The sequence below is a fragment of the Chroicocephalus ridibundus genome, chromosome Z, assembly GCF_963924245.1.
Source record: "Chroicocephalus ridibundus chromosome Z, bChrRid1.1, whole genome shotgun sequence".
NCBI classification, from domain to species: domain Eukaryota; kingdom Metazoa; phylum Chordata; class Aves; order Charadriiformes; family Laridae; genus Chroicocephalus; species Chroicocephalus ridibundus.
This window is the reverse complement of record NC_086316.1, coordinates 45,401,386-45,411,834: the sequence shown is the minus strand read 5'-3', so window position 1 is coordinate 45,411,834 and position 10,449 is coordinate 45,401,386.

Genomic DNA, 10,449 nt, shown 5'->3' with positions numbered 1-10,449 from the left:
GATTTTACGCACCACAACTAGGTTTTGGGTTGGCTTTTTTGTTAGAGGTAACCAAACAACGGATGGAGAAACATGAATAGAGAAATGTATCATCTTACCAAAATAAAATGGAAGTATAATTTAAATTTAGAATCTTCGAAGGGCGGAGGAGGAAACAGATATAGCACTGTATAGTACGCTACCCTTAATACACTGACTTTTTCTATTTAATTTTCTGTGTTTTACTTATTTCTTTACTGTTTATCTTTTAGTAATTGAGTGCTTTGGTGTGTAGATTATGGGTAAAGACAGGAAGCAATGCAGGCAGTAGTGAAGTTGCTGTCTCAGCTTTCAGCTTCTTTTTTTGTTTTTAAACTGTTGTAAAGAAGATCACAGTATGTATTTGATTTACTGAACCAACTGTTGACAACTTTATTTGACATATGTTAAGCCCTGTATTACGTTGTCTTCAAAAAAGCAGTATAATCTGCAGCATGGTCAAACTTAGAATTTACCAAAATTTACCTTTTTTCAACTACACGTTCTAATGAAAGATGATGTTCTAATAATGATGTTCTAATGAAAGATGTTACCTCTTCCTACAGACTTTGCCTCTCCGCAGATGCAAAGAATATAACATGTATAAGTTGTGTCATTGTTCCTTTTCTTCCAGCAACACCAGATTCTGAGAAAACTATCAGTTCTAAGGTACAGTGAAATAACAAGGTTAATTGCAGTTTTTCAAATCCAAAACATCACTGTTGCCATTAGAAATTATTTATGAAATATAAAAACAGATAAAATAAAAATAAATCTTTTATAATGTTATCAGTGACATTTAGTTTTCTTTTTCATTTGATAAGTAAAAAGTGACATCCAGTGTGTTAAGCAAGTGGTGTACAAAGCTTAGTAGATCAAGAGCATTCAGAAAAAATTGTTTGGTGCATATTTCAAAGAGAAAATCCTGAAGCCAAAACTTGTACTTTTTTTTTTTTTTTTTAATACCAGGTGCTTAGTGAGACTCAACTGAATCTCTTCGTAAAACATCACACTTTGTTTCCCTTGACTAAATAACAACTTTAACTTAATAAACGATTCAATGGTTTGACCCTAAATGTAATTAAATCAAAACAAAACCAATAAGGATTTAAAGAAAAGAATGACTGGCACTCTACATATATGTTGGATGATATTAGAAAAACCTATAGAGACAAACGGCGGAAGAAGGTTACTTATCTATCTGTCCTGATACATGAATGAGCATAATGGGCATAGACATTGTCTTTTAGATCAAATTTGCTTGAATAAAGATTCAGTAGTCATTGAATAAGAAGAGCACTGTTTAGTATTTTCATATATATATATATTTATATATAAAATTATTAATTGCCATGACCTAAACTCACAATTTTGTGGTTTTTGCTGAGAGACTAGTTATTTCATCAACACCTTCAAGGAATATGTCATAAACTTAGGCTCAAATTCAGCTAAAAATTCCACGTGACTAGAAATATTTGTCTCCATAGAAAATTCTTTCAGAAGCTGAGGTTTGAACAGATACATTTGTCACAGGTGGACATCAATGAAATGAAAATTCTTGTTGAGACAATTCAAATACTACTGGAGGTTCTGGAGATGAAGAAATAATGAAACTGTCTATTTAGGCATCTAACATAATTATGGTGCAGTGTTACAGGAAATTGCAAAGATAAAAAACACAAGATTAACAATGAGTTAGGGAATTCCTTTTACAATATGTGAGTTCAGTTTTGTGATGTTCTATAAAGGTGGAGAGATCAGTTCTTTGCATCTAACCCAACAATGAAGAAGTTATCATATTGTAGAATCAAAGAGGGAGTGAGAGGAAGAAAACATTTTATGCAATTAGAGATTTTTTAAAAGGTTGCAAGATTCTCCTTTTATTTGAGGCAACAAATGCTGGTGTGGTAATTGTGAGTGGTTTTTGTAACACTAGGTTCAATCATTTTTCAGCTAAAATGAGAATAAATTTCCATCAGTCCTTAGAAGCAGTTCTCTGAAAATAGTCTAAATGTTGGTCTGAAATTTGTGGATCATACAAATCAGTAAATATTGCTGCATTCATACTAGTGATTAATTTAATTTGCTTTCACAGATAGCTTTCAAAAAAGCATGATTTATTATTCTTTCAGACAAGTGACTGGGGGACTCCCATATACTGCAATTTCTAATAAATTGACTATTTGCAAATCTACTTTTGGATGTCCTTCACATTATTGTCCTGGTAAGTAACAAAGTATACTCTAAGAACTAGAAGTCTGATCTGTATGCTTATTCACATTACAAATACATTACACCAGATCTAACTTTTTAATCTCATAATGGCCAGATTTGTTTATAACATAATTTCTATGTTCAAGATCATCATCAGCACTCATGATCAAAGCACTTCCATCTGTTTATTAGCATGTTCTTTGTTAAATAAGCCTGAATTTTGCCAGAAAAAACCACACATTAGCCTATCTTTTCACATAGGCTGAGCTTTATCTGGTGTTCTGTGCTTTCATTATTTTAACAGCTGAAAAATACGGATGTGCTGGTTATCTCAGGCATCGTTATTATACCCATCCTCATAAAGTTTCTGCTAGACTCTTCACAGGTGAACATAAGGTGGTAGTGTTGTACACAAAAAAAAAATAGGTAAAATTTTCTAGTATATCATATACCTTGGTGCTTATGGTTCAGTTTCTCTGTGGAGTTCAGAATTCTTCTAATGAAATCACCTTCCTTTTCTAGTATTCTGACTTCCAAGAAATAGTTCAGCAAACACCGCATAGCACCGAATACCATCTGTTCTGCACTGGGTTGGGGTGAGGTGAGAGCGAGCTGGTGCAGGGCTTTTTCTGGATCTCAATAAGAAAGTCCCAACCACAAATACCTTAATAAGATAACTGCTTCAAAAAGACACAGAAGAGGAGTATAGATAGTGAGTAACATCTTACATCCCGTGTTCATGCAGCATCCGCCAGGGCCCCAGTGGATTTTCCCATGGCATGCTGCGCAGAGCAGATCTTGACCACGGGGAGAAATTCTCCCTTTCTGTCATTCCAGGCCGTGTATAATTTCTTTACAAGAAAACAGCTCTATCCCTAAAGGATGTTATTCTGATGACTTGTGCCCTGCTAGACAAGGGCAAGGTCATGCAGGAGGTGTGATCGCAGTGCTGAGCAGGAGCTGCCCGCAGGCTACTCCAGCAGCATGCAACCCACTTAGGATCAATGCATTCCACACCTTGATCCACATGTAGTTTACCTTTCCCAAATATGTATTATACTTTACAGACTATACTGATAACATCCAGGCTTCTCAAGTACGAGTCCCAGTAGAGCAGACACAGTCTGTTCAAAATCACCGACTCCTCAAGTACAATGTCTTACACAAGGCTCCCAGTACAGCACCTTCCTGCACTCTTTCCAAAGTGATCGTGTTGCTCATTCAGTCATCTGTGCTACTCAATGAAAAAATAAACCAGCTAAACCAAAGTGGTTGATTTTTTGCCCCGACTTTGTGGTCTCATTAGAGAGAGAGCTCTCCAAGATTCATTAAGACGTTTATTTTTAACCTCAGATCATTCACAATTTTTCTGTTCCCTATATCATGTAAAGTACAATTTAATTGCAGTTTTAATTCCATTTTCCTGCTGCTAAAGCACAGTTAATCTTTTTCTTTTACCTCTACGAATGCTGTCCCTCTCTCTCATCCTTTTATGAATGGAAAAAAACAGCTCCACAGTCTCCACAAAAGCTTCATCAAGTCCTTCCTTGAGGCTTACATCTGATATACTACTTAAAGACCTGACCATGCTGAGAACACCCAGTTCTAGCAGTGAGCTAAGGGTACTGTTTGTTACTAGAATTCTGTGTTACAAAGTGTAGGCCCTAGTTTGCTTAATTGCTGTAACCTCCATTACATTCCACTTTTGCCTTCATTGACCCATTTGGCCACTATGTGCACATTGCATCATTTCATGCATTAGTACCAGATCTGCTTTTCAATGCATGGGGACAGACAGGAATCAACAGTTTAGGAGTGCATTTCCTTTTTTCTGTAATTCTATTTAGTGTGTAGTACATTGGGATTCCAGTCCTAATTGATAGTGGCTGTAAGAGAAATACGTATGGGAAGCCCTGTGTGCTAATGGTGGTATATCAACAATACCAGGTCTCTCAACAGGTACCTTTTCTTCCCTCTGCCATGGCAAAGCCCTCTCTGTATTCATGTATACTGCCTCAACAGGAGTACGAACTGAAATGAGAGAAAACTTCAGCCATGCTGCAAACAAGAACAGAGTAACTCTTTTAGCAACTGTAAATGCATCACTATTAGTAAAATGTCACCATCAATTAGCACCTCCCTCATTAATAAGCAAATATGACTTGTTTGATTTAGGACATCGTTTCCTTGGTCAGCATTTATGATCTGTTTTTCTTCTGGCTGTCCATTTTTGGATTTCCTTTTTGCACCTACCACCCTCAAAACCTCTAACAAGCCTCTCTCCTTTGAAGGACCATATTGAGTAGATGCATGCTGTGTAATACTCCTTGTGATGACCAGTGTTTAAAAACACTTCTGGAGGCTTAATTTGAGTTTGTTACAGCAAAGATCATAGAGATGAGTTTACTTTTACACACAGGCTTTTGTCATCAAATTTGCCACCAGACAAATTTTTACGAACTTTGACTGGTCAGTGTGATACTTAGATGTAAAATTCAGCAAAGTTCCAAAGGCATTCAAGTGTGCTGAACTGCCTTCTGATGAAAGCCTCACAGAGACTCCCAGAAGTTTTGTTTCATGAGACAATATTTGAAATCAAGGTTTACTTTTGCAATAAAAACTTCATTTTGCAGACTGGGAAAACAGGTTGCTCAACCGATGGTGTCTTCCCTGTTATCTGCATTAGCATGAACAGTTTAATATTTCAGAGTTTAAGAAATGTTCAGAACATGTCCTCTACCCCAAAAAAACGGAGCCTTTAATTGATAAACTACGTTAATGCAGGCCATAAGCTGAATGTGTTTTTTCCCCCTGTGAGAGAAAAGTCTAATCAGTATGTCTGTTTAGAAATCCTATCTACTCCTTAAGTAGCAATAAATAATGAATAGCAGTACAAACTTGTTTTTAAATATTAATATGTAATATGTAAAATATGTAAAATATTAATATAAATATTAATATGTGCGTGAGCAGTTCAGTATAAAAGAAGTATTTTATTGCATATGATACAGCAACAGCTATTCTTAATCTCACCTATTCCATTTTTTGTGTCTCTTCTGTATAAAAATAAGAAGTATCAGCTACGATGTGAAAATTGCAAGGTAAGCTGTGGACTCCACTTGGCTCAAGTAGATCTACATACGTGCGTAAAAGTGAAATGATTTTTAAGTGTTTTTCTAAATAAGTACAGGCTGAAAAGCTAAAAGCGGAAGACAAAGGGCTTTTCTTGTCTTCATAACAGTTCATCTCACGTCTAGGTATTGGAGAATTGAAGTACCAGCCTGAGGGCCTTAAAGTCAGCTGTACTGTGAAAAAAAAGTCTACATACAGAAAATGCCAGCTGGATAGTTTAAAAAGCAGACAGTAAAGCTTGATTTGAAAACACCTTTCTTTCCTTAGGATAATTCTGACCATAAAGAAACAGAGATAGCGATGTAGATTTGGGTTATTTCCCAGGATCATGACTTGCTGGATGACGCTGTAGGCTCCTTTTGCTGTGGGGGTGCAGTGTAACCCCTTTCATAAATACATGAAGCCCCAATTCATAAGAAATAATTTTTGTTTCCACTACTGTAAGCAGATTCCAGTATCAGGCTGCTTGAATGGCCGGGGGCTTCCTTTGAGATCCCAGCCTAAATGTGTTTGTTCATGGGCTACTTATTGGCCATGTCGGGGGTACAAGGATTCATCAGGACTCTGCCCCAGGTCCCTGTCCAGAACCTTCCTTCGGATCCATTTCTAAAGTACTTTCTCCTAACTTTGAATTTGCATTTGTTTTCTTCTAACATATTTTCTCAATTGAAAGATAGTGATTTAGATCTACAGAATTAGCTGTCCAGTGTTGCACAAATATTGGGTAAATTCACAGTTCTGCAGATTTCCGCTGTTCAGGAAAATGCGTGAACACAGTGAACACACTGATTTCAACAGCGCTTGCGTTCTTTTTTTGGTGGTACAGGAAGGCATTCTTTTTTTTATAGTAAATCACAGTAGCATCGAAATGAATAATAACTTAGATCAATTTGAGTCAAAAAAAAGGATTATCTCTCTTCACCAGACCTCAGGAAAAAAGAAGTTGAACAGGTACTGTCACCTCTCTGATAAATAAGCATCATCCTGCATGTTAAAGCTCTTGACTTGCCACAAAATTAAATGCTAGTCACTCAAATAACTTGATTAGTAAAGCTTAAGGTTAGAAAGAAAACTTAACAGTAAAGAAAGACTGGAATATGGTGGATGACTATTATTGAGCAAAAATGGCTCCAGATAGGCATGCCTTTTCTGGGGTTTCCTCAGCAGTTTTTGAATCATTCAGATTAAAGCAGCTGATGTTGAGTCAGTGAGGACCACAAATCGTCATCACAAGGAAGAGAGTGGAAGAGGCCACGTTAGGTACACATGTGGGACAAGAGCCACCTCACTCGAACCACTTCTCAGGCACTTTGGTTCACTCCTGCGCTGCCACTCTCCCGCTCTTCACAGGACTGCATGCTGTCTCTGCACGCCGTCTCTGCATGCCGTTTCCTAACTTTGCTTTCTCTGTCTTTATTTTTCTTTAAATGAAACCATCACCCGAAAAACATCTATCTTCTATTTAGTACTTGGCACAGGATATTCTCCTCATCTTGTACTCTTCTGGGTGTGCACTCGGTGAGTCATTAGCAGGACACCCTCGTGAAACTAACTGTGATGGCAACTGTATGTACCTTGTTGTCAAGATCATCTTAAATAAAAATCAGGCTGATGCTGCTATTTATATACTGTTCATTCATTGCGTTTCTAAGTTTGCTCTGCTCTTCTGACCTGGCTAGAAATACGGTGGGCAGTAGCTGCTTTCTCAATTAGCCTGTTCCTTTCAGAGAGAATTACATTATCATTAACAATTGCTGGGAACACTGCTCTTGCAGGTATCCATTTGCCTCAGTTATTCAGATAATAACAGCTATCTTTAAGATTATATGGCCGGTAAAAAAAAATAATATTTTTTTTTAAATTTGTAATTTTCAGAATAAAACCTTTCAAGATTGAGAAGCATGTGTGCCTTACATTATCCTGATAATGATATGTACACATTTTCCCTTTTGTGTGCCACTCCATTCCTTGAGCAGGGGCTGTGGGATGGCCTACAGGGTGCCGTGCCTGGGTGCTGGGGCTGCTTCCAGCCGGCTCCAAATCAACCCACTGCAGGGCATGGCTGAGCCCCGCAGCTGAGATGGTGGCACCGTGGGGAAACCCTGTTTAGGAAAGGGTAAAAACCACTCCAGAGCAGAAAGGAGTGAGGGAAAACATGGGAGAAACAGCCCTGCAGACACCAAAGTCAGTGGAGGAGAGGAGGGGGTGCTCCAGATGCTGGACCAGAGATGCCCCTGCAGCCCGTGGTGAAGCAGATCGTCCCCCTGCAGCCCCACGGAGGTCCACAGTGGAGCAGATATCCACCCACAGCCCGTGGAGGACCTCACGCCACAGCAGGTGGACATGCCCTGAGGGAAGCTGCAGCCCGGGAACGGCCCACACAGGAGCAGGTTTTCTGGCATGGCCCATGGCCTGTGGGGGACCCAGGCTGGAGCAGTCTGTTCCTGAAGGACTGCACCCCATGGAAAGGACCCACATGGGAGCAGTTTGTGAAGGAGTGTATCCCATAGGATACCCCGCGCCAGAGCAGGGAAACAGCGTGAGGAGGAAGGAGCGGCAGAAAAGCTGTTACCCACTGATCACAACCCCATTCCTCATTTCCCCTGCACCACTTTGGGGTGGAGGAGGTCCAAGAGTTGGGAGTGACGGAGTGAAGTTGAGCCTGGGAAGAAGCGGCGGGGGGGCAGGAAAGTGTTTTTAACTTTTGTCTTTGATTCTCACTATTGTACTCTATTTTTAATTGGCAGCAAATTAATCTTCCCCAAGTTGAGTCTGTTTTGTCCTTGACAGTAATAGGTAAGAGATCACCCTGTCTTTATCTCAACCTATGAGCTTTTTCTTTTTATTTTGTCTCCCCCTACCCTGTTGAGAAAGACAGAATGAGCGGCTGGGTGGGCACCTAGCAGCCAGCCAAGGTCAACCCACCACATACAGCGTAGTGCATTAGGCTACATGCCACAGTAAAACTCATGTCTTTATAGTAGACTTTTCAGGTGATAATGTAAAATGAGCACGCACTATATACAACAACTAAATAATTAAAATAACAGCTAAAAATTCCTGCATTGCTGTGTCATTATACCTTCACACTGCATCAGAATTAGTGTCAGAATGTTTTTTATCTACAGTGTTCCTTGTGGGTAAGGGGTCTGAATTTGCATATGACCAGCTGGTGCTCAATAATGTAAACAAAGTGATCTGTTAATAAAGTAACAAAAAAGATACCAAAGGTATATATTTGTATAGTGAATTTATATTCGGCAGTTAATGCATATTGGAGAATGCACAGAAACACCATTCCTATTAGATTATTTTCTCTGCCAGTTCAATGCTTTATTTATGATTTCTCTAGAGAAAATTGAAATAGGGTGTTGGAGCTGCAAGCAGGAGAAAAGGGCATGAAATAATGTTCAGGAGAACAGTGGAAAAATCTGTGAGAAAAGAACAATCTGCTTCCAGATGGAGACATTATTGGCAGTGAAATCCAAGGAAAAAAATTATTTACTTGTTGATCAAAAATATTTATATAGGCAAGTATTAGGTACCATCAAACAAATACCGTCCCATAACTAGGACAACACATTCTATACTCTTACTCCTATACTTCTATACTCCTAGACTTGTATTTCTATACTCCCACTCCTTCATTCCACCCCCCTCCTACTTCCACATGAACTGATTGTGATGCTGGATTTTGTCCTTTAACATTTTTCAAACAATGAGCCTAAGATTGGCTGGCTGCCAGACTACTTTTTTGTTCTGAGTCAGGCAAACATTACTGTGTCTTTATATGTCACTGTTGTGAAAATGTGTTTGTCCTTGGCTACAAGTCTGAAAAATATTACTCTTTGGGGAAAATGGGATGTTTCTCAGTGTTTTCTAAATGCCATCAACCATATATATGCTGCAGTTAATTGCTGAAGTCCCAGTCCTCCAATTTTCTATGCGACTGTCATTTTGAGAAAGTTCAAGCAGAATTGCAGACTCTTCAGTGAGTCATGTGAGTTTTCTTAGTAGCAAATGAAGTCTCCTTATGTATTTTGTGTTCAGTTTTTCAATTTGGATTGTATTGAATACATATGAAGTACTAATAATACCAGCTTGTTTCTGGAAAACTTCACTCCTCCGAGGCTCTTGAACAATAATATAAAAATTCTTCCTTAATTTTCTACTTCATCCCAACCGCTCAAGTGAACCCAAACCTATGTTATTTCAGGCTCTTTTAAATAGTTACACATATTAGATGCATGTCCTAAGTAGGGCTGTCTGACCCCTGAAGCAGTCTCCAGCATAACGTCAAAGATTCATGGTAAATAAAAAGAAAGTAAACGTTCCCTGCAAGAGAGAGAAGTAATAACAGGAAAAATAATTTTTATATAAAGAAAACTGATTCTATATTATATTTAAAAGCTTTTCTGCTGTCATGTTGTCTTTTTTCCTTCTGCAAAACCAGTACCACTGAACTCACACAAATGGCTCTCCAAGAAGCGTAGGTCAAGGATGCAGACTATCACAGAAGAGGCATTTCCTATTTTGTGCTCTGCTTTAAAATCAGTACTCATGGGTGTTTATTCTTTTTGACTGAGGAAGCATAGGAAAATTCATCACTGAAAACATGATTCTACTCAGAATGAGAGGTACACTAACCATGCAATTAAATGCTTTTATAATGCTTAACTCAAATTTACAACTCCAGATGGAGTTCTGGGAGTCACCACTGACACCTCTTTGAAACCACTGTCCCAGTGAGCGTTAGAAGATGAAAAATACAACAGGACATTGGCAGTCACCAAAAGGGTGCTGAAAACAGGCCAGAGGCATGTCCTTCCGGTTGAAACCTTGGTGAGCCTGTGGGCTCCGGGTACCACGTCCAGTTCTGTTTTCTGGATCTTGAGAAGGATGTAGCAGAGTTAGAGAAAGCTCAGAGAAGGGCAACTAAAATAGTCATGCACTGGAACAGCTTCTTTGCAAGAATAAATTAGAAGGACCAGGACTTCAGTTTGGAGAAGATAAGCCTGATTGAGGATATGATTGTAGTTTAAAAAATCATGAAGGTGGTTGCCCAAGTGCATGCGGAACCGTTAT